Raw genomic sequence first — 6,799 nt, forward strand, 5'->3', positions numbered from 1 at the left:
GGTAAAATCACATGATTTTTCTGGTTCTCATCTACTTCGTTTATGGTCAGAGCATATCAGTTAACATTTATGGACTCTATGGCAGGCATTGTTAGGCACATTACATACCTTAATTAACCCTCTTAACAGCCTATACCTATGTCATAGGTCTAATTATATCTATTATACAAAGAAGGAATAAGACAGGGAGATTAATAGTTTGGGCAAGTTCACAGAGCTAAAACTGTGGGATCATGATTCAAATGTAGGCTCTCTAACTCTGGTCTAGAGGATGGACCCTTACCCAGCATCCTATACAGTTCCCTGTAAGACAGTCTCATGGCCACTTCCTGCTCTCTGGTCTGTGACTACATAGCTGCAGATATTCTCATCTTGATGACTTCCTTTGATTCCTTAACTCTTCCTTTTAAAAGACTTTTCCCTGTAGTTAATTAATAAAGTTTAATTGACTTTAATTAACTGGCTGGCTCAGTCAGAGGAATGTACGACTCTTGATCTCTTGGTTGTAAGTTTGGGCCCCACATGGGGTATAGAGACTACTTACGTAAATGAAACTTAAAAAAAAAAGTTTGGAATCCTCTACAGTTAGAATAATTCTCCACTGATTAACCCCTAACGTTCCTCTTACATGTTTATTCTATTATTCTATAGTTCCTGTCTAGCATAACTTACTATCTTCTCTGAAAGATTTACACAAGCCAAGTCTTACGTGGACCATATTTCTCCATTTGCAATACCTCTTATACAAAGACAATACCTCCCACCTTCTAAAATATATGAACCAGTGCAGCACAAAATATAGTTTTATGTCATCTCAGGAGGCCACATCAGAACTCCATTTTCACAGTAGCAAGCTGTGATGCTGCAGGACTGGATTATCTTTTAAAGTGAGGAGTAAACACAAGGAACAGGTGATGCATCTGTGGATCATCTTAAAAACAATTCTGGTTTTGTTCCGTCTGTGTTAAAACCGTAGGAATAAAAGCAAACAAAAACTAAAAGTCTGTCCAAACCATGTATTTATGTCTTCCCTGGGTGACTGTATATATGCTAATTAACATTTTAAATACTGAGGATTCTGGGAAAAAACATAATTTATATTAAAATGGCCATATACATCTAGCCTTTATTTCTGGAATAGGTATAATTATCTAGAGGTGACAGAAATGCAGATAAATTGTGGAAGAGGAAACACAGTGAATAGATCTATTCACAGTATAACACAGTGAATAGATGCTGAAAAATTTCATTTTTGTCAAATTAGATGTTATTGAAATTCCTTTGTACTCTTTATTAAACAATTGAACATCATCCCTTATAGTTAGGGTGTTTATTTTAATGGCCCAAATTAAAAAGAATGGAAATGTACAAGTATGTCCATAAATACACTACATTATTTATTATTATTATTAAGATTTTATTTTTAAGTAATCTCCACACCCTCATGGGGCTCGAACTCACAACCCTGAGATAAAAAGTTGCACACTCCATCAGGAGCCCGAATTCTTTCTTATTGTTGCTCATTTTGCTAAAATGAGCTAAATGAGCTTCCTGTTTCTAGAAGCATATTTGAAGTCAATGAATTCATGAGGAAAATCCAAGTAAAATGTTACAGAACTTGCATTTAAAAAATTTTTTTTTACATTTATTTAGAGAGACAGAGAGAGACAAAGCACAAGTGGGGGAGGGGCAGAGATAGAAGGAGACACAGAATTCGAAGCAGGCTCCAGGATCCGAACTGTCAGCACAGAGCCCGTCTCGGGGCTCGAAGTCACGAACTGTGAGATCATGACCTAGGCCGAAGTTGGAGGCTTAACCGACGGAGCCACCCAGGCGACCCTTGCATTTTTTTAAAAAACAAAACTTTAGGAAAGAGTACTTTCCATACCCAATAGTTGCCCTTATTTATTATTTATCAACTTAAGAAAGTTAGAAGAAACTGGCAAGCTTACTTAATTAGTTTCCAAGTATTTGATAATATTTACAACTATTCTTTTTTTCCCTGGCGCATCTGATAAAGTAGTATAAGTAAAACATTTCAGAAAATACCCCCTGAGCTCTTGGAATAAAAGAAGAGCTTATCTCAGACTTAACCTCATACTTTCTGAAAGACTTTACTCCATACCTAGAATGATTCTGTTAGTAGGAGTGCTGTGTTTATTTGCTTCAGGAGCTGAAAAGCAGAACTGACCAATGTTCCTCACAAATTGGTCACGTCTAAGAGAATAATTTGAAAGATCCAAGATTTTTTTTTTTAAATGTTTATTTATTTTTGAGAGAGAGAGTGAGACAGAGTGTGAGTGGGGGAGGGCCAGAGAGAGGGAGACACAGAATCTGAAACGGGCTCCAGGCTCTGAGCTGTCAGCACAGAGCCCGACGTGGGGCTCGAACTCATGGACAGTGAGATCATGACCTGAGCTGAAGTCGGACGCCCAACAGACTGAGCCACCCAGGCGCCCCAAAAGATCCAAGATTTAATGGGTTTAAAATATTTGAAAACAAAACAAAACAATAAGTCTCTACTGGAATGAATGTATTTTCCTACATCATTTTCCCTGCTTTTGTGTTTTCTGACATTGCCTACCTGCTTGACTCTTGGTATTTCTGAATTCCTTCCAATCATTGCTTGACTGGGAATAAATTTCTTTTCTTTTATGCTACTCTATTGAAAGTTTGTTGAAAATACAGTCAAGGGGCACTTGGGCGGCTCACTTGGTTGTCTGTCTCTTGATATTGGCTCAGGTCGTGATCTCACAAATTGTGAGATGGAGTCCCATGTCAGGCTCTGTGCTGACAGTGGGGAGCCTGCTTGGGATTCTGTCTCTCCCTCTCTGCCCCTCCCCAACTTGTGTGTGCGCTCTCTCTCTCTCTCTCTCTCTCTCTCAAAATAAATAAATAAGTGGGGCGCCTGGGTGGCTTGGTCGGTTAAGCATCCGACTTCGGCTCAGGTCATGATCTCACGGTCCGTGAGCTCGAGCCCCGCGTCGGGCTCTGTGCTGATGGCTCAGAGCCTGGAGCCTGTTTCAGATTCTGTGTCTCCCTCTCTCTCTCTGCTCCTCCCCTGTTCATGCTCTGTCTCTCTCTGTCTCAAAAATAAATAAACGTTAAAAAAAATTTTTTTTTAAAATTATTAAAAGAAAAAAGAAAAAAAAACATAGTCAAGAGGAGAATGAGAAAATGCAAAGCAGATTGATAATAGTCAGAGCTGTTGACTTCAATACAAGACAGGACTTAGTGCTCAGGTTAGGGTAGGGTGGGGTTGAGGAGAGAGTCAGACACTTCCTTACCACCCTGTAAGTGGAATGTCCCTATTATGGTGATTTCCTGCTTTTTTTGGAAGGCAGCCCCTATATCTGTTTGGAAAAGAAGTGTCCTTCTGCATTCCTGAAGACTAGAATCACATGTTCCTTTCCCTTGCTGGGTTCATCTTAGACGGCTCAGAGTGGTTGCTCATCTGCCTGGTACCTACAACCCTGAATTCTGAAATCTTATCTTTACGTGTCTACTCTGTAATGGCTGAATCATGAATCCTGTGTATCCTGCTAGTCCGGTAGGGTGTGTGTTTGTGTGTGTGTGGAAAGCCATGAACATACTAACACTGTGCTTTTGCTATGTCCTCAGGGACAGTTTAGGGGCTATGTGGTAGTGGTAACCAACACAGACAAGGACTCTGCTCCTATGGAGCTTATGCTCTGTAACAAGATTTGGATGAAAGTACAGAAATGAGTAAAGAAGTGAGAGAAAAGAAGGAAGGAAGGAAAAGAAAGAAATATTGGATATGATATGTGCCAGGGTGATAGTTTGGAAAGATACTAGCTGGCCGGGCAGGGGCTACTGTAGATTGAGTGGTCAGCAAAAGTCCCCTGGAGGAAGCAAAACTCAAGTTGAGAGCCAAATGACAAGAATTATGCAGTTATGCAAAGAACAATTCAAAGAATATTCCAAGCAGAGGGAAAAGCTAGTGTAAAGGCCTTTTGGTTAGAATAATCTCAGTGTAGTTCAGGAATATTTTTCTTTTTTATTTAAAAAAATTTTTTTTAAACTTTATTTATTTTTGAGAGAGAGAGAGAGCATGAGCAGGGGAGGAACAGAGAGAAGGAGACACAGAATCCAAAGCAGGCTCCAGGCTCTGAGCTGTCAGCGCAGAGCCCGATGCAGGGCTTGAACCCACAAACTACGAGATCATTACCTGGGCTGAAGTAGGATGCTTAACCAACTGAGCCACCCAGGCACCCCAGGAATGTTTTTCTTTTTTAAAGTTTATTTATTTTGAGAGAGACAGAGAGCAAAAGTAGCATGAGAGGGGGAGGGGCAGAGAGAGATGAGAGAGAGGGGCGGGGGGGGGTTGTGGAGAGAGAGACTCCCAAGCAGGCTCCATGCTGTCAGCACATGGAGCCTGATTCAGGGCTCGATCCCACAAACTGCAAGATCATGACCTAAGCTGAAATCAAGAGTCAGATACTCAACTGACTGAGCCACCCAGGCACCTCCTGAAGAATATTTCTGTGGCTGGAGTGGAGTGGGTGAGGGCAGGGTGGTCAGAGATGAGGGGGGCAAATCATGGAGGGTTTTGCCAAGTAGGGTTAGGAGTTCTGGTTTTATTCTAAATGTGATTGAAAGCCATCCAGGAGTTTTCAGATAGGATAAGGATAGAGGGTGACTGGATCTGATACATATTTTTTAAAGGTCATATACTGATGAACATTTTCAAAAGAAAATATTATGGAGAATATTTTTCAGGACAACAAGGTACACAGTGGAGGCAGGAAGGGCACTCAAGAAACAGTTGCTCTAGTCCCAGGTGAGAAGTGATGGTGACTTACCTGGGGGATGTGGTTTAGGGAAGAACCAGAGAAGTAGATGGTTTCAGATATGATTTAAAGATAGAAGGGACAGGACTGCCACATAGACTGGGTCTAGATGGTACAGAAAGAAAGGCATCACATTTAAGTTGTAGACTTTGGCTGGAGAGACTAGATGGATGGAGGTGCCTTTTGGTAAAGCTGGAGGAAAGTCAGATTGGGGAAGGGAGTGGAGTTCTGGCCATGCTATTTCTGAGACGTCAAAGTGAAGATGTCAAGTAGGCCATTGGATATATAAATCCAAGGATTTACATTTCATGACCAAGACAAACCTGGAGATTTGATTTGGTTCTCATCATCTTAAAGATGTACTGTCTTCAAGACATAATCTGGAACCATTGAATTGGATGAGATCTAAGGGTGGTTGGTATGTAATTCTAGTCCATTCCAGTATTTAGAGGATGGGAAGAAGAGAAATAGTCAGGAAAGGTGTCTGAAGAGTAGCAGTTCAGTGAGATAAAAGTAGAACCATGAAGGGGTGCATGGGTGGCTCTATCGATTAAGCGTCCAACTCTTGGTTTCAACTCAGGTCATGATCTCACAGTTCATGGGTTTGAGCCTGTATCTGGCTCTGCACTGACAGTGTGGAGCCTGCTTGGGATTCTCTCTCTCCCTCTCTCTGAACTTCCCCTCCTCACTCACTCTTCTCTTTCAAGATAAATAAATAAACATTAAAAAAAAATTAGAACCAGGAAGGTGATGACATGGAAACCGAGAAAAGGAGGTATTTAAAGAAGGATGAAGTGAGAAACTTCTTCCAAGAAGTTTATAGTCAAAGGAGTTGTGTGTTTTTAAATTAGGAATTTAGGGGGGCACCTGGGTAGTTCAGCAGGCTGAGTGTCTGACTTCGGCTCAGGTCATGATATCACGGTCTGTGGGTTTGAGCCCCCCATTGGGCTCTGCTGACAGCTCAGAGCCTGGAGCCTGCTTTGGATTCTGTATCTCCCTCCCTCTCTGCCTTTCCCCAGCTTGTGTGTGCTCTGTCTGTCTGTCTCTCAATAATAAATAAATATACTTAAAAATATAAATTAGGAGTTTAGGAGTCCTTTTGTAAACATGGTGGCATGAAGTAAAATTCAGGATTTGGAAAAAAAATGAAATAATAGCTTTCATGCTTAGAAATTTAAAATAATGCTTGGTTTCTCTCAGTGGATTAAAAGGTTTTTCGTTTGTTGTTGTTTGTTTGCTGTGGAAAGAAATTGTTCCTTTTCAAATTTGAAGAGTTTATTAGTTCCCAAGCAGGTTGAAGCCAAAGAATTCCTTGTGAGAGTCATACTTTCAGGGGTGAGGCTTGGAAGTTCACAATATAGAGTTTTGTTTGTTTGGTTGGGCTTTTTTTTTTTTTTTTTTTTTTTTTTTTTTGCACAGACAGCAGAAAGAATAAAAGGTTCTTTTCAAAGGTTAATGCAGAACTGTAGATACTGAGAAGAAAGAAAATACTTTCATAAGTAGATACATAGGGGGTTACCTAATTCAAACCCTGGGAAAAGACACGAAGTAGTCCAACCTATTTATTTTTTAAAATGGACATGTATGTCAAGTCTTCTAGGTAGAATAGAAAAGGTAAAAGGGAGGCACTGAAGAAGTAGAGTTTACAGTAGGTAGGTACAGAGAGTCAATGGAAATTTTGTGGAGAACCTGGGGAGCAGTAAATGGGGGGACGTTCAAATATCCAGGCAGCAGGATCAAAGACACATCTGTCTGGTATGAAGTAAGCACATTCAGATGAGTTGGGGCAATATTGTAGTTGGTTTGAATGCCAAAGTAAGAACTTAATTTTTCAAGGACTCTCTACAGTTAGAAGTCTTTAAACAGAGGGAAAGCCTTTTTTAAAAAAAATTTTTATGGGAATGCAAGCTGGTGCAGCCACTCTGGAAAACAGTATGGAGGTTCCTCAAAAAAACTAAAAACAGAACTACCCTATGACCCAGCAATTG

The sequence above is a fragment of the Acinonyx jubatus genome, chromosome B4 (genome assembly GCF_027475565.1).
Source record: "Acinonyx jubatus isolate Ajub_Pintada_27869175 chromosome B4, VMU_Ajub_asm_v1.0, whole genome shotgun sequence".
NCBI classification, from domain to species: domain Eukaryota; kingdom Metazoa; phylum Chordata; class Mammalia; order Carnivora; family Felidae; genus Acinonyx; species Acinonyx jubatus.